The sequence below is a fragment of the Mastomys coucha genome, unplaced genomic scaffold (genome assembly GCF_008632895.1).
Source record: "Mastomys coucha isolate ucsf_1 unplaced genomic scaffold, UCSF_Mcou_1 pScaffold22, whole genome shotgun sequence".
NCBI lineage: Eukaryota > Metazoa > Chordata > Mammalia > Rodentia > Muridae > Mastomys > Mastomys coucha.
In genome coordinates, this window is record NW_022196905.1 from 243,730,612 (window position 1) to 243,749,452 (window position 18,841).

Here is an 18,841-nt window from a genome sequence, read left to right on the forward strand (position 1 = left end):
CTGTAGACCAGGCTGGCCTCAAACTCAGAAATCTAATCCGCCTGCCTCTGCCTCCCAAGTGCTGGGATTAAAGGCGTGCACCACCACCGCCCGGTCCTGTCTTTTTAAGTAGAGATAGATTTTGTTCTACCATACTTGAAACATGGCAATTTATTGGTAGTTTAGGGAGGAAAAATATTGCATTCATTGTTTCACTGAAACAAGTATTTGATTATTATGTGTCAAGGATTTTCGAAGGTCAACAAAAGCTTCCTGTCTCATTTGTTAATAAGCTTACCAGTTTGTGGTACAAACTAACTTAATCAGTTACATTACTCACTGTTTATTGAAGATAAGAAAACAAATGAAAAGATTGTTACTTCAACTATAGGAGTTAATTTTTAGTGTTTTTGTATATGTGCCATAATTATAAGAGTACTGTCTTAACAATTGCAAATCCTTTTAATCTGTATGTATTCAGTGAATGGCTGAAAAGTACATGACTGTATTGTTGGCATGACAGGCATTCATAGAATGATTCAGTTAGTCAGTATAGTAGCAGTAAGTGCGTTGTGGTGGGACTTTGTTGCTTTTGAGAAAGGATCTTGGTTTGTAGCCCAGGTTGGCTTTGTACTATTGGCAATTCTCCTGCCCTTGCTTCCCAGGTGCTGACATTGTAGGCTTTCATTATCACAGCCAGCTAGTCTATTGTTTTTTTCCTCCAATCATAGTAATCTTCAGTTTTTTCTCCTTTTTTATGCTGTATGGTGTATTTATGTGAATTTGCTGTTTTCATTAAATGATTTCTGTTTTTCTTGTAGAATGACCACAAATCTAGAACCAAAGAACACGATGCACTAGCCGACAGACTCAAAGCTAGGAACTGGAGATCTGGGTTCTATTGTCCTTCCTCAAACTGATTTTGCAGCCACGGAGAGGTAAATGCCTATTCCATTGTTTGCTCTTTAAAAGGGAACTAGCTGAGTCCAGTGGCGCAGGCCTGTGGTTCCTTGCATGGGAGAATCACAAGTTGAAGGCCACCCTTGGGAAAATTAAAAAGTAAGAAAACAGCCATGGTGTAATCCCTGCCAGCACTCGGGAACCTTAGTTCACTCTCCTCCAGTCCTGGGGGTGGGGTGGGTAGGTGTATGATGTAATGTCACCTCTTAGGTCTAGAGGATTTTCTGGGTAGTTTTGAGCATAGAAGATGCAGCACATTGTGTAATTCAGAGCAGGCAAGAACAATCTCTATATAATGAGATCCTGGATATGAAATTGTTAGTACATATACTAGTTAGTTGACAAAGCAGATGTAGCAGTCTTTTTGTAGAATCCTTTGGGTTATATGTTTTGACCTTTGGGGAGATGATGTGAAATGGTGAATGACAGTTTATAGTTTTATAATTTTGATGTGGAACAGGTATAATTTTTTTCTTGGAGTATCTAGTATCTGGGATAAAATTTTTTCTTAATTGGAGTTAGTCTAACTGGCCCATGTTTACTATGTATTATGATAGTCATTATCAATTATTGCCAACCTGTAGTCTTTGCTATTAAATAATGGATTATCATAGGGTATTCAGAAAAGATCTCATAACATTGGGAGTCTGTTCTGCTCTGAGATTTCTAAATAACTAAGTAGGATTTGATAGAAGACAAATCTTCCTTTCATGCAAACAAAAGCACATCTTTTTTTACTCTTGAGGGGAAAATGTAAAATAATTGCATTTGTGTAATGGAAAAAGGAATTTAGAATTCAAAGTTCATTTGAAAAAACACATTTGTTTGTTGTGTATGTCAGTGGGGGTGTGCTGCACGTGTGGAGGATAGAGGACAAATTTGGGAATCATTCTCTCTCACTATATGTGTTCCAGGGATTGAGTTCAGGTCATCAGGCTTGGTGGCAAGTGCCTTTACTCACTGTGCTATCTCACCCACCATAGAGCTGGAAACTTCAAATGCTAATATTATGTAAATTGACATGAGTCTTATTTAAGTGGTTACTAGAACTTTTTTTCCCTTTTGTTGTTGTTTTGGTTTTTCAAGTTCAAGACAGGGTTTCTTTGTGTTTAGCACTTGCTGTGCTGTTGGGCAGTGGTGGCTAATCCCAGCACTTGGGAGGCAGAGGCAGGTGGATTTCTGAGTTCGAGGCCAGCCTGGTCTACAGAGTGAGTTCCAGGACAGCCAGGTCTATACAGAGAAACCCTGTCTCGAAAAACAAAACAAAACAAAAAACAAAAAAAAAAAAACATTTGCTGTCCTGGAACTCAACTTTGTAGTCCAGTCTGTTCTTCAACTCAGAGATCTGCCTGGTTCTGCCTCCTGATTGCTGGTCTTAAAGTCAGCTTAACTGTATTTGATCCCTACTTTTCAAATTTGCATATGAATGCCTTCAGGGTATAAGCTGATACTTTTTGTTTGTTTTCTTTTGTTCCATTTTCCTGGAGCTTAAATCATGCTAATTTAGTGTGTAGTGACTTAAATAATTTAGCTAGAAGTAATTGTTATATTTGCTAGGTGTAGTGGTGCATTTCTTTAGTCCTAGTGCTGGGGAGGCAAGGCAGGCAGATCTCTCAGTTCTAGGCCAGCCAAGGCTACTTAGTGAGACCTTGTCGAAAACAAAACAAAAATTGTATTTAAAAATTAAATATTTGGGCATTAAATATTCGGCAACCACATGGTGGCTCACAACCATCTGTGAAGAGATCTGACACCCTCTTCTGAAGTGTCTGAAGACAGCTACAGTATATTTACTTATAATAAATAAATCTTTAAAAAATTAAATATTTAAATAAGTCACCATATTAAAAGCAGAGTGCAAACTGTACTACTGTCTTGAAAAGCAAGGTCAAATGAGGTATGAATGCCTAGAGTGGAAAGTGTTATTTATGGGTATCATAGTGGAAACATTTGAGGAAAGTGATGTTTTTGTTGCTAATGCTTGCTTGCTTGTTTGTTGAGACAGCTCTGGCTATGTATACCCTAGACTTTGAGGCTGAAACTAGAGACAATTCTGCCTCAGCCTCCCATGTGCTAGAATTCCAGCCATATACCACCAGGCCTGGCTGTCTTAATTGTGTGTGTGTGTGTGTGTGTGTGTGTGTGTGTGTGTGTGTGTACACGTGCACTTGTGTGCGTGTGTGTGTGTACACGTGCACTTGTGTGCGTGCACGAACAAACATGTTTGTGCTCTTGTGAATATTGGAAGGTCAGAGGACAACTTGGAGGAGCCAGTTCTCTCCACCAGGTAAATTTTGGGGACCAAATACAAACTATCAGATTTTGTTGCAAGTGCTTTTATCCCCTGAGCCATCTCATCAGCCCCAGCATACTCCTTTAATTAACAATTTATACTGAATTTTGAGGGTTGAGGATATAGCATAGTGTTAGAAACCTTTCCTATTATTTGTGAAGCAGATTCAGTTATCAGTGCTGGGGGGGGAATGTCATGGAGTTGGAGAGATGTCTTAGTGCTTGCTGCTCTTGCAAGAGGACCAGGATTAGATTTCTCACACCCAACTGTAACTTCAATTCTAGCATTATTTTTGTGTCTACATTCTTTGATTTGTCTGGCTGGATCCTTGGATTTTCATTCTCCATATATATATACCATTGACTGCTACTTTTAGGGTCAGGGCTCACTAAGTGGGTGTTCATTGTTAGTCTTTGTACAGTACAAAGAAACTTTGCTCTTAAACAGAACACTGTTTTTCTAAGAATCCTGTTTGACAATTGTTTTAAAAATCTAATTTCAATGAGTAGTATGGGGCATACATATCTTTGCTTCTCAGGTTTTTCTGTCAAATAATTATTTTATTATCTGTATTTTATTCTATTCTATTTTGTTATACTCACTGAGGATGTTGGAGCTTGTTCCCAACTAATCTTGATCTGTGTTAAGAGCATTATGCTATTTATTCTTACCATTAAGCTATGTGGTATAGGTACTTGTTGTTGCATATAAGATGTGAGATTTATGACTTAATGTTAACCTTATAGGAACTCCTCCCCACTCCTACCTCCAGCCAAATAGAAACGGTAGTGGATCTATCAAGTAGTCTTCGTGTGGTAGTGCAGTGTAGTGGCATAACTGAGATGCATCACAAAACTAAGCTTGGTTCTTTCCTCTTAAGAAAGTTATCTTTCAGTATCACTGGTACCCAAGGATGGAGGTGAAACTTGAAGACCCACTCTGTGAGATATAATTAGTTTGAAATAGCTTTGCAGGTTTTTTTGTCTTTTTGAGACAAGGTCTCTCTGCATAATCCTTGAACTCCGAGATTCTCCTGCCTCTGCCTCCTGAGTGCTAGCATTAAAGTCATTCACCACCACATCTAGCAGCTTTGCAGATTTTTATCTAAAAATAAACAAGTCCGATACTATGGCTCATACTTGCATTCCTAGCATTCCAGAGATGAAGGATTCCATCAGTGAGTTTGAGGCCAGTGTGACTTGTCTGGGGTGGGGGGGGCATCATATTAGAAAAATATAAACCTATATTTAAAGTATTATATTTTAGGCCAATAACTTTGAAACTGTGGAACATATATTCTATATGAGATATGATTATAGTCTTAAATCACCTGTCCTCTCCCCAAATGCTTAGATTATAAACAGGATCTAGCTTTGAGGTTGAAGAGAAGGCTCAGCAGTTAAGAGCACTTGTGGAAGATGGAATTTTTGTTCCCAACATTCACATAGCACCTTACAAATGTAGGTAAATGCAGTTCTAAGAGATCTGATGCCCGCTTCTGGCACACAAGTGGTGTATATACATTTGTGCAGGTAAATGTTCATATGTATAAACTACAGATAAGTGTCATGTGAGAGAGAGATTATAGCTTTAGTGGTTTCTCTTACTGAAGTTCTTTTTTTTGTTTTCAGTCTTTTTTTTGGCTTTGTTTTTGAGACCAGGTCACATCATGTAGCCCTGGCTGTCCTGGAACTCACTGAAGACCAGGCTAGCCTCAGATTGACAGAGTTCTGCCTCCAAGTGCTGGGAGGCATGGGCCACTATACCTGGCTCTTGAAATCCTTTTTTACCACACAAGTTGCCCTCTCTGCCAGGTAGTCATAGGAATTATGTTAACCTCTCTTATGTTTTTGGTCATGAGCTTAGCCTTTCATGGCTGAGCCATCTCTCCAGCCCATGTTACCCTTTCTTCACTCATCCTGTTATTTAGCTATTTTTTTCTTTGCCTGTCATGCTGTCAGATGAGGAAGCTAAGAACTAAGTCCTGTGTAGAAAGCTTATTTGGGAATGAGCCCTGTTACCAATTAGATGATGCCTCTAGTGCTAGTGCTCGCTCTGCTTTACTTGGAACCTTTGTCTTACTTCTTTTAACTTGCCAAGGAACTACTTTTTTTTTTTTTTAAAGCATCAGGTATCTTGATTAAACGATTTTGTGTGTGGGGGTTTGGGGGAGGTTTTTATGTGCTCGTGAGTATAAGTACCCTTGGAAGTCAGAACTGTTGGACCTGGATTCCTCTGGAGCTAAAGTTTCAGGATGTTGTACACTGCTTTGAGTGCTGAGAACTAAACTTAGGTCCTCTGCAAAAGGAGTTCATGCTCTTAACCACTGAGAGAGTCTCACATCGTCTAGGCTGGCATCAAAATCACTGTGTGACTAGATTGGCTCCCTCCCAAGACAGAGTTTGTAGTCCTGGTTGTTCTAGAACTTGATCTGTAGGCCAGGTTAGCCTTGAACTCACACTTTGCCTGAGCGCTGGGATTAAAGGCTTCTGTTGCTACCACCTGGCTAGCCTTTTTTTTTTTTTTTTTTTTTTTTTTTTTTTTTTTTTTTTTTTTAATATTTATGTAGTTTTAAGCTTGTGTGATGGCACACACTTGTAATCCTAACACTCTTTGGAGGCTGAGATAGAAGATTTACAAGCAACTTGGCCATAATGAAATATCTCTTAAAAAAAGAAAGAAGGGAAGGAAGAAAGAAAAGCAAAGAAAAATTGTCAGGCGTGGAGGCAGAGACCAGCCTGGTATATAGATGGAGTTCCAGGACAGCCAAGGTGACACAGAAACCTGGTCCACTACATATTTATGCACGCGCGCACACATACACATTAAAAATCTTTTTTAGAAAAATACCTGAAAGCTGGAAGTTGGTGGTGCACATTTTTAATTTCAGCACTTAGGAGGCATGGTAGGTAGATCTCTGAATTTGAGGTCAGCCTGATGTACAGGGTGAGTTTTAGGACAGCCAGGGCTACACAGAGAAATGCTGTCTTGAAAACCAAAACAAAAGATCTGGAAACTAAATTGAGTTACACAAGCTGTCAGGAGGAAAGAGGCAGGAAAGATTCTAAGACTAGCCTGACTTACATAGTAAATTGCAAATCAAAGTATCTACCTTGTTCTCTGCCTTATGCTGATATGGTTCATATTGACCTTGTTCTCTGCCTTCTGTTGATATCTTCTGTTGACCTTTGTTAGGTGACCTTCATGACAGACTTTCATAATTATTGCTTTAAAAAAAATTTTTTTAAGCCAATAAAAACATGGAGCTACTATTCTTTTCTTTCCTTAGGTCCTCTTGTAGCCTCATGCTGGCCTTGAGCTCCAATCTTGCTGCCTCTATCTTCTGAGTGCTGAGGTATTAGGCACTTTGCATGGTTTATATGGTGCTGGGATTCAAACCCAGTGGGTGGGTGGGTTGTTTGTTTGTTTGTTTTTAAGGGTTTTTTGATTTTTTTTTTTTTTTTTAAGTACACACTGTAGCTGTATAGATAGTTGTGAGCCTTCATCTGGTTCTTGGGAATTGAGTTTTTAGGATCTCTGCTCGCTCCAGTTGCTCCCCACTTCCTTCTTTAAAAAAAAAAAAAAAGATTGCCAGGCAGTGGTGGCACACACCTTTAATCCAAGCACTTGGGAGGCAGAGGCAGTTGGATTTCTGAGTTTGAGGCCAGTCTGGTCTACAGAGTGAGTTCCAGGACAGTCAGGGGTACACAGAGAAACCCTGTCTTGAAAAACAAACAAGCAAACAAAAAGATTTATTAATTATAAATAAGTACACTGTGGCTGTCTTCAGACTCACCAGAAGAGTGCATCAGATCTCTTTGCAGGTGGTTGTGAGCCACCATGTGGTTGCTGGGATTTGAACTCAGGACCTTTCGAAAAGCAGTCAGTGCTCTTACCCACTGAGCTACCTCACCTGCCTTCAAACCCAGTGTTTAGTACATATCAGACAAAGCACTCTCTACTAATTTAACTACTTGGGGGCTCCTTCATCTTCTTGAGACAGGGTCTTCCTGGGCAGCTCCAGTTGGCTTGGGATATGCTATATAGACCAGGTGGATTCATAACTTATCCACATAAACTCTGGGATTAAAGGTGCCTTCCATCATAGCCAGGTGGGGCTACTTTTTTTAGAGCTGAGAACCGAACCCAGGTGCTTGTACTAGGCAAGCAGTCTGCCACTAAGCTAAATCCCCAACTGACTTGTTTGTTTGTTTGTTTGTTTGTTTGTTTGTTTTCATAGTGCATATATTATAGCTGGTTAGCTACCATAGGTTTATAATCTGAGCTACTTGAGAGACTAAGGCAGAAGAATTATAAGTTGGTCTTTCACAAACAAAACCACAAATTTTTGTTTAACATTCTACCTGTCTTTGGTGACAAATAATTGCTAAATACCCTACCTTGTTTCCCAGAGCTATGAAGACTGTCTTGTTAACCATTTCCTTCATGCTAGGCAGTCACTTTATCACTGGGCACATTATATTCCCAGTCTATTCATTTGTTCATGTAGGACAGGGTTTCTCTGTGTAGCCCTAGCTGTCCTGGAACTCACTCCGTAGACCAGGCTGGCCTCGAACTCAGAAATCCTCCTGCCTCTGCCTCCCAAGTACTGGGATTAAAGGCGTGCACCACCACCGCCCGGCTACAGTGTAAATTTATAATAAAAATTTCTCATATAAACCATCAAGCAGATGTTATAATATATGATTACATATAGGACTTTTGAGATAGGGTTTCATATAGCTCAGATTGCTTCCAGATTTATAACCAGCGATAATCTAGGACTCAATCCTGCTGCTCTCATCTCCTAAGTACTTGTATCACCACACAGGCCTTACTTTCTGTTTTGAGTCATATCCCTGACTAGTCTGGAACATGCTATGTAGATCAGGATGGCCTCAACATTCTCAGCAGTCATGTGCAATTATAGGCATGTACCATGAAATCCAGGTTTTTGTTTTTCTCAGCATCTCTATGTATATTGATCGATGCCTCTTGTCTTCTGAGTGCTGGCATTAAAGGAATATGCTACTATATCCAGCCAAACCCAGTCTTATTATCAGTAACAGATTGTTGAAAATATAACTTTTTGGGCTGGCGAGGTGGCTCAGCGGTTAAGAGCACCGACTGATCTTCTGAAGGTCCTGAGTTCAAATCCCAGCAACCACATGGTGGCTCACAACCATCCGTAATGAGATCTGACATCCTCTTCTGGTGCGTCTGAAGTCAGCTACAGTGTACTTACATATAACAATAAATAAATCTTTGGGCCAGAGTGAGCAGAGGTCCTGAGTTCAATTCCTAGCAACCACATGATGGTTCACAACCATCTATACAACTACAGTGTACTCATATGCATAAAATAAATAAATAAATATTTTTTAAAAAAGATAATATAACTTTTCTCCCAATGATTAAATGCTGCAATGATGAATATGAAGTGTTTATTTTGATAGTTTCCTGTAGGAATAATTGAATACACTTAACTACATTATCTTATGTACTACATTACTAAAATTTATGTAGTCAAAAATTAATACCTGGGCATGTGATTGCAAATTTGGTACTTGATTTGCTTAGGATTTCCAAGGCTAGCCTGGGCCAGATAGTAAGTCTTTGTCTCTAAAAATGGGAGGAAGGAAAGAAAATGATGTAAGTATTGCAATGAGGAAAATAAATTCATATTGTTAGACTTTACTTAACATATAATCAGTGTTTTGTTTATCTTCCCTTTCTACACACTTGTTTTGTACAAGAATCAATGTATTTTATTTGACAGTGACACTAATATGTGGGTATCTGCAGCTTACCTAATATTGGTTTGTATCCTTTGCTTTAGAGAGTACAGAAGCAAAACATATTTCCCACCTTTAAAAACTAGTTCGTTGAAGAAAGGTGCAGATATAGAGTATATAAAGTATCATGTTATAGTTAAAGCAAAAACAAAGTCAGTCTGCCCTGGACAAGGTTGAAAAGATTTTGATGTAGGAGATGTTTTGAGCTAAGAGAGAGCAAGGCAGCAGACACTGATATAAAGATGCCTAGCAGAGAGTGCTCAAAGATGAGGTTAAATGAGTAGCAGGGATGGGAACAAACTGTACAGAGCTGGGAGCTGAGCCAGAGAGTCTGAACTTGATTCACTAAGCATCAGCCACTATGAATTTTTTTTTATTACATGTGTATTTGATAGATACAATCTTGCTGTATAACCCAATCTAGCTTTGAATTCAAGATCCTGTCTCAGCCCCTTGAGTATTATGAGTATAGATTGAACCACCATACTCAACTTCGTATTTTAAAAGATGAGAGTCCCTATATTGCCCAGGCCACCTCCAAACTCCTGAACTCAAGTGACCCTCCTGCCTCAGTCTGTCAGATTACTGAGACTAAGGCTTGTGTTCCTCTGTCTTCCTTCCTTCATCATGAGTACTGTAGCCACATTCTAAGAAGGTGCAGTGTATTACTAACACAGTCTACAAACTAGAAAAACCAAACACAAAGGTTATTGTTTTTTTATGTGACACATTGTGTACATATATGAACCCATGTGTGCAGGTATTTGTAGAGGTCAGAGGTCAATGTTAAATTCTTTTTCAATTTAGAGGTCAATGTTGAATGTTTTTTTCAGTTTGTCATTTATGTTTTGAGTCAAGATCTCACTGAACTTTAAGCTCACCAGTTTAAGTGTATTGACTGGTCTGCTAGCCCTGGAGCTAATAGGTCCACACTTCCATCCAGCTTTTTTTACATAGGTTCTGTGAATTAGACTCTGGGTCCTCACACTTGTGTGACCAATGTTTTACTCACGAAGCTATTTCCCTACCTGTTTTGCTTGTTGTTTTGTTTTTGCAGTACTAGAGACCAAACCCAGGACATCAAATATACTTGGCTCTCAACTATACCTCCCAGTTTGATTTCTTACAAAAACAAAACATATATATGTATATTCTGATATGTATGTGTATCTGAGTGTATGTATATATGTGTGCCACGTGTGTGCAGCAGTTATGTTTCTTTAAAGAACCTTAATCCCCCTCCATTTTGGTATTTGATCAGTCACCAACTCTTTTATCTATCTATCTATCTATCTATCTATCTATCTATCTATCTATCTATCTTATCTATCATATGTAAGAACACTGTGGCTATCTTCAGACACATCCAATCTCATTACAAATGGTTGTGAGCCACCATGTGGTTGCTGGGATTTGAACTCAGGATCTTTTGAAGAGCAGTCAGTGCTCTTAACTGCTAAGCCATCTCTCCAGCCCCAGTCACCAACTCTTATAGAAAATTAGGAATTTATCCAAAAAGTCATTTTCATGGGGGACTTTAAGATTTTTTTAATTAGAATTTTTGGCAATTTATGGCATGCAGAAACTGAATGTGGTGGTGCCCATATTTAATCCCAGTATTTGAGAGGCAGAGGCGTGGCGTGGTCTACAAAGCAAGTTTCAGGACAGCCAGAATTACACAGAGAAAACTTGTCTCAAAACAAACAAACAAAAAAAGGCATGTTAATGCTATTGTTCACCTAAATGCCTAAAATGCTTTGTCATCTTAGATGGTGGCCTTTAAGGTCCCAGAAGCCTGCCATCATACAGTGTTTATTTTGTCTTTAAAGAAATCTGTGGGGATAGAGAGATGGCTCAGCGGGTAAGAGCACTGACTGTTCCGAAGGTCCCAAGTTCAAATCCCAGCAACCACATGGTGGCTAACAACCACCCGTAATGAGATCAGACGCCCTCTTCTGGTGCGTCTGAAGACAGCTACAGTGTATGCATGTAATAATAATAAAAAAGTTACTTTAAAAAAAAAAAAGAGCACTGACTGCTCTTCCAGAGGTCCTGAGTTCACCACCATCTGTAATGGGATTAGATGGCCTCTTCCTAGAGTGTCTGAAGACAGCCAGTGTACTCACATAAATAAATCTTTAAAAAAAAGAAAAAGAAAAGAAATCTGTGGAGTAGTTTTTTTTAACAGAAAGGGAAACTGAGGCAAAGAACTGTAGACCTCCTTGCTTATTGGTAGAAAAACTAGAATTGGAATTCTTGGGCGGGTTTTGTTATTCTTGGCTTGTTTTTTACATTTGTGTGTGTGTGTGTGTGTGTGTGTGTGTGTGTGTGTGTGTGTGTGTGTGCGCGCGCGCGCGCACGTGTGCACACATTTACAGTAACATTGGTATGTTAGCAGATAACTTGCAGGTATTGGTTGTCTCTACCTAGGGGAATCCAGAGTGTTGAATTCAGGTTGTCATGTCTGCTGGCCAAAGCAAAACCACCCCACTAGTGCCAAGGTTTTGGTTCTTAATGACTATTCTTACCTACAAGGGGCTGGCAAGATTGCTTAGCAATTAAGAGTACTCAACTGAGCAGGGCAAGGTAGCATACATCTTTAATTCCCAGCACTAGGGAGGGGATCCACTTTACCAGTTGATCTGAGTTTGAGGCCAGCCTGACCTACAGAATGAATTCTGGGACAGTCGGGGCTACACAGGAAAACAAAACCAAAAATGAGTACTTAACTGCTCTTGGAGAAGACCAGCTTCCGTTCCTGGCACCTGCTAGGTGGAACACAACTGTCTGTAAGTGCAGTGTCAGGGAATCTGTTGCTCTCTTCTGACTTCCTATGGCTCCTGAATGCAAGAAAGATACACACACACACACACACACACAATATTAAAATAAAAAAAATGCACAACAATATTTTTCCTCTATTAGTGAATAATGAATCTGATCTCTTTTTTGGTCTTGGTTTTTGTTTTGTTTTGTTTTTAAGATTTATTTATTATATGTAAGTACACTGTAGCTGTCTTCAGTCATATGAGATGAGAGTGTCAGATCTCATTACAGATGGTTGTGAGCTACCATGTGGTTGCTGGGATTTGAACTCAGGACCTTTGGAAGAGCAGTGGGTGCTTTTAACCATTGAGCCATCTCTCCAGCCCCCATTGTTTTGTTTTTTTGAGACAGTGTTTCTCTGTGTTTCCCTGGCTGTCTTGGAACTTGCTCTGCAGACCAGGCTGGCCTCTTAATTCAGAGATTCACCTACCTCTGCCTCCCAAATGCTGGGGTTAAAGATTCGAGCATGCATGTGCCCGCAGACAGACAGACACACATACACACACAGCCTTTTCTTCTTCATCAGGAGTTTCCATGACCACCTATTAATGGAACCTTTGTCAAAGGTACTTGGAAAATTTTGTTGTTTTAAACATGTGCAACACTCAGCTAGTCATGACACTTCACTAGATCATGCTTTCCTTTATTCGCATTATCAGTTACTATTTTTACTGCAGCGTAACAAACATTGGAAAGTAACTATTAGACAGCTATATAGCTAGTGCTGCCACACTACTTTTATTTATTTATTTATTTATTTATTTATTTATTTATTAATGGAGTTCCAAATATTTTTTCTTTATCTCCCATTTGTTTTGAGGGTTTTGTTTGATTTGGTATACATGATAGGACCCAGAGCCTCAGGCATGCTAAGCAAGCCTTCTGCCACTGAGCTATGCCCTTTGTTTTTACTACCATTGGTGGTGGTGGTGATGTTTTGTTTTTTGTTTGATTGGGTTTTTTTTTCCCCCAGAAAGGGGATGTCGGGTAGAACCCATGGTGTCTTTGAACTCTTGGTCCTTTGCTTGTACCTCTGGAAGGAGTATTGACCTGAGCAAACTGTTCCAGGTTTTGTAGTTTTTGCCCAACCTTTTCTTTTGGCCTTTATACTTTACATGTAAATGTTTATGTAACAAGATTAACATATGTTATAGATATTGTGAGTACTTTTTGAGGGGGTGACACAGGGTCTGTAGGCCAAACTTCCCTCAACCTCCCTGTCTAGATGAAGGTGACCTTGTGCTTCAGATCGTCCTGCCTCCGTCTTTGGAGTGCTAGGATTTTAGGTACTTGACTTCATTCCCAGTTTATATAGTGCTGAGAATTGACCACAGGGCCTTGTGTATGATAGGCAACTACACTTTACCAACAGAGCTATATATCCCTTCTAGTCTTTATTTTGTTTAAGGTGATCATCTCTATTTTCTGTTCCCTCTGCACCATCCCCCGACCCTCCCCCTCATTCCCCTTTAGCTTTTTTAGTGTTTTTCTGTACTAGAGAAACACTTACTGCTCTTATGTGAGGCATATACTGAACTACTGAGGTACTATATAGTTTTTGTTTTGTAGATTTGGCTCTTACTTAGTTCAGGGTGGCCTTGAATTCTCTGGAGCTCAAGAAGGACATGTTCAGATTCCTAATATTCTGCCTTATGGCTAAGGTAAAGATTTCTAAGATTTTATTGCATTTGTCACCAACTCCTGGCTCTGAGTTCTTTGACTTTGAAATAGATATTTGTTTTTTTTAGTTCATACTATTATTTGGTTGTTTCTTTTTCTTTTCTTGGGACTGGGTGTGGGGTGTGTGTGTGTGTGTGTGTGTGTGTGTGTGTGTGTGTGTGTGTGTGTAGACCTGGATGTCATGGACCAGACTGGGCAGAACTCATAGATTCACTTGCCTCTAACTTCTGAGTGCTGGGATTAAAAGATGTACACCACCACCAGCTGGCTATTTGTTTCTTGAGATGGAGTCTTATTGACTGAGCTGGTCTTGAGTCAACATTGGCAAGAGTCATCATGGCCAGCTTCAGGGTTTTTTGTTTGTTTGTTTGTTTTTTGTTTTTTCTTCTAATTTGTTGTAAATGATTTTAAGTTTCTATATATTTTTTCCTCTAACTTCTGTTTATCAAAAATACATACATATATACAATTTTAAATTTATATTTCAGTTTGTTCCACAAGGAATGCATATAGAAAATACAAATAACAAATATATAAATGTTTAAAAGTCAGAAAATATAAATTAGAATGGAATATTTTACTATGATTTTATTACTGTGAATAGATACGACTCTTATTATCAAAGAAAATATTTTTTCTTGGGGCTGACTGACAGGTTCAGAGGTCTAGTCCATTGTTGTCATGGTGGCAAGCATGGCAGCATGCAAGCAGACGTGGTGCTGGAGAAGTAGCTAAGAGTTACACATCTGGATTGGCAGGCAACAAGAAAATGGAGTAACACTGGGCCTGGCTTGAGCTTCTGAAACCTCAAAGCTCACCCCTTGAGTCATATTTTGTCCTACAAGGCCACACCTACTTCAATAATGCTATTCCCTATGAGTCTATGGGGGCATTTTCATTCAAACACTACTTATTAATACATTGATAAAGATGTAAACAATTAAAAAAACAAAACAGTTAACAAGGTCTATTATATAGCTTACAAAATGAAAAAAAAGAGTTTAAAGAGTTTATTTGCCTTGGCTGATTGGTTAAGAGCACTTACAGTGGACCTGGGTTTGATTTCTAGCACTCACAAAGTGGCTCACAGCTGTAATTCTAGTTCCAGGAGATCAGACACTCTCTTTGGCCTCTGCCAAGCATGTGGTGCAAAGACATGCATACAGGCAAAATACCCACATATAGAAAATAGTTTAATGCAAAAGAGGAAAAAGATCTTTTTTGAATAAGAGCTTTTCCAAATAAGCATTATACTTACAGCAAATAAAATTTCACCGCCCATGTTTTTCTTTGGCATAAGCCAAGGATATAATGCCAAAGACCTCAGTGAAAGCAGTTCTGTGAGGGACAGGACTATGTGGCTTATGTATGTCCAGCTTTCAGAAGGTCTGGCTTAAGTCTGGGACAAAGTGTGGGGTAGAATGTAAATTCCACAGGGAGATCTAGTTAGATAAGGACAGAAAAGTCCCTTTTGGTTTTACCATTAGCAGTCATTGCTTGCCTCAGAGCAGCAGTAGAATTCTAAGGAATAAAAACCAAAATTGCTGGCCTAGAAGGTGGAAAAGAAGGATTAGAAACAGCATGTAGAGTCGAGCATACAGGAAATACCTGATAAAGACTCCACGGTGAAATGAGGTTGAAGATGGGACATATTTGGACAGCAGAGAGCTGAGAGAAAAGCCAAGAGAAGGATAAAGGGGATTGACCTAGCAAACTGCCTGAGGGGTGTATAATTAGGTTGTGACATAGGAGCATGACACTTAAGGTATCTTCTGTTAGAGTTAGGTCCCTGCATCCATTCTGTCAAAGGTCAGAAAAATATGTGAACCAGTTTTCCTTCTAACCCTTTACCCCCAATTGTCTAAGATCTCACTTGATCAATCTAAAGGCAGTTCCTCCTCCTTCTTCTGTCTAAAAGTTGATGGGATAATGGTTTATCTGCCCCCCCCCTTAAAAATGATTTGAGCTGGATATGGTGGCACATGGTCTTTAATCCTCTGGAGGCAGAGGCAGATAGTCGGGGTCGGCCTGGTCTACAGAGTGAGTTCCAGGACACCTAGGGCTTTTATACAGTGATCCTGTCTCAAAAACAAAACTTGTTTTATTTTCAAATAGATCTTATGTAGTTTGGTATGATAATATCAACCTTTCTGTGTACTTTTCTATATAAGTGAGGATGGCCTTGGTTTTTTGTTTTTAAGATTTATTAATTTATTACATGTAAATACACTGTAGGCTATCTTCAGATGCTCCAGAAGAGGGCCTCAGATCTTATTACAGATGGTTGTGAGCCACCATGTGGTTGCTGGGATTTGAACTCAGGACCTTTGGAAGAGCAGTTGGTGTTCTTCACTGCTGAGCCATCTCTCCAGCCCGATGACCTTGTTTTGTTTTGTTTTCTAAAACCTATATTATACTGGGATTGTGCTTATACCAGTATACTTGTTTTCATGGGTGCTGGGGATCAAACCCATGGTTTTGTTTGCCCTAGGCAAGAACTGAGCAGTATCAGTAATCCCTCTCTCTTTTTTTTTTTTTTAAAGATTTATTTATTTACTATATGTAAGTACATTGTAGCTGTCTTTAGATACTCCAGAAGAGGGCATCAGGATTTTGTTACAGATGGTTGTAAGGCACCATGTGGTTGCTGGGATTTGAACTCAGGACCTTCGGAAGAGCAGTCAGTGCTCTTCTTAACCACTGAGCCATCTCACCAGTCCCAGTAACCCCTCTTTTTTTTTTTTTTTTTAAAGATTTATTTATTTATTATATGTAAGTACACTGTAGCTGTCTTCAGACGCACCAGAAGAGGGCGTCAGATCTCATTATGGGTGGTTGTGAGCCACCATGTGGTTGCTGGGATTTGAACTCATGACCTTCCGAAGAACAGTCAGTGCTCTTCCCCACTGAGCCATCTCACCAGCCCCAGTAACCCCTCTTTTTAATTTCATTTTTTTCCACCATGATGATAGGAACATTCAAGGATCTGTTCTGAGAATACCATTGTGATAGGGAAGGGATTATTATTGAGTGGTAGTAGTCAAGAGAGCCTCTCAGGTACAATCCAGGTACATCCCTGAATTCCATCCCAAGCACCACCCCAAAAGAAAAACAAAACCAAACCCCAATTACCAAAGAAACAATATATTATTTTATAGTGAAACTGCAACCCCCAAATAACCAAATAATTTTTCCCTTGGTTTGTGATATGTTGAAGACTACAGTCTGCCTTTCTTTCTTCTCTACCCAGTGCCTTTGAATTGAGAAAGTAATAGGTAGTCACCTGTATGGAGAAAGTAAACTTTAGGCTCTGAAACAGACTGCTCTCGGAGACACAGGGAAAGGACTCCTTTCCTTGGGGTTAAGAAAAATTCAATGTTGTAGATCCCTTTTTAGTTGTATCATTCCACAAAAGAGGTTTAATAAAACTTATGCAAGGTGAGATGGGTATAAACAAGGAAGATGGGAGAGGAGAGAGGTTTAAGCAATGAGGATTAAAGCAGGAGTCAAGAGGAGGAGATGGATTAAAATTGCTGACAGGGCCAAGGCAGCTGGAGAGTATTCCCTCCAGGGAGGAAAAGAGAAGCCAGAGATGTTGGGTTAGTTACTGATTCAGAGGAGGGAGTCACTTCTGGAGAAAACTAGACGAAGGAATCTACAGCTCAAAGATGCACTGAGATTTCTATGCAGAAGTAGGTTGCTTTTTTCCTTTTATGTGATGTTTCTCTAGAAGCTGTTGCTTTCAGACTTAAGTAGATGCTAATGTTCATGGATATTAAGTCGTGTGTTCCTTTCATTGAGTACTGTCACTGTCAGCTCAACTCCTTGGATACATGTTTTCAATTTGTATTCCTTTATGTGTTATTTTTTTTCTACCTGTTATAGTTCTATGACTTCTTTTATATAGGATTTTTATTTAGTACTTAATGTTTTAAGTTTTCAGATTTATAGTAGAGACCATTAATTTTTCTGGGTTTAAATTATGTGCTACAAAGCCCCAAAGAAAGTGTTATAGGAAAAGAAATTTCAGTTTGTCTAATCCTTTGTTTGTTTGTTTATAAAGAAACAGGGTGTCCTGTATCTCAAGTCAGCCTTAACTCACTATAAACGAGGCTTACCATTAATTCCTGATCATTTCTCTCAACCTACCAAGTGTGTGTTACTTACATGTGTGTGTTCTATACAGACTCCTGCTTCCTTTTTTTTTATGGGATATTTATTTAAATAATCCACATAGTGTAGTGATTTGATTCTCTGGCAGGGCTACCATTAAACATTTACCACACATGGGAATTAGTATCTTTTCTAATGGTGTCTGTAACATAGTAGGGCCTTTTCTCTGTTCCCTAACTCCATCTATGTATTATCAGTTTTATTTGCTGTGATACTAACTTTGGAGCTTGTATGGTATGGAAAACTTAAAAATAGCCATAGCTGGGGCTGGAGAGATGGCTCAGCGGGTAAGAGCACCGACTGCTCTTCCAAAGGTCCTGAGTTCACACCCCAGCAACCACATGGTGGCTCACAACCACCCATAATGAGATCTGATACCCTCTTCTGGTGCGTCTGAAGACAGCTATAGTGTACTTGTTTATAATAATAAATCTTTGAACTGGAGCAAGCAGGGGCTGAGCGAGAGGGGTCCACTGGACCAACAACCAGATAAAAGCACACAAGTATCTGTACAGCTACAGTGTGTACTCATATACATAAAATAAATAAATCTTTAAAAAAAAAATAGGCATAGCTGGTAAGGAGAATTTACCTTTAACTCCAGCACTCAGGAGGCAGAGGCTGGTGGTTCTCTTTGAGCTCCAGAGCTACATAGTAACAATTCTAGTACTCTGGAAGCAGAGGGAGAATTAGGCTGGCCTGGCTACAGAGTAACACCTATCTGAAGGAAAAGGAGAAGAATGATAGCTTAATGTTAAATGGCAGATCCTGATTGTAGGGGTGAGCCCAAAGTTCTGTGTTTCAAACAAATGTTACAATTATCCAGTGTAACATTTGGTCCTCCTCACACCTTACTTTGAGCAACACAGTTGCCTAGTCATGAGTTCTAGTGTTGGTGTTGAACTTTCATCATCAGAAATACTAGATCTTACAAAACTCGGGCATGCTGATGCTTAGAAATTTTAAATTTATAGTTAAATCATAAAGTTCCTTGACCTTCTACCTTTTACAGTAACATTTTGTTATATTTGTCTCCGTTATGGTAAAGCATTGTATTATTTAGCCAAGTGGTGATAGCACCTTTGGGGAAGCAGTTTAGAGTTCAAGGTCAGCCTGGTCTACAGCCCTAAAAGGG

At 39.3% G+C, this 18,841-nt stretch overlaps 1 protein-coding gene across 2 annotated transcripts in view; it reads left to right on the forward strand.

Moving 5' to 3' along the window:
* Positions 1 to 18,841, forward strand: part of Ctcf (CCCTC-binding factor) — a 48,663-nt gene that overhangs the window by 6,734 nt on the left and 23,088 nt on the right. For both annotated transcript variants that reach the window (XM_031341203.1, XM_031341204.1), the window contains exon 2: positions 801 to 917. The gene's annotated coding sequence lies outside the window, so the exon portion shown is untranslated. The remainder of the gene's footprint in view (positions 1 to 800; positions 918 to 18,841) is intronic.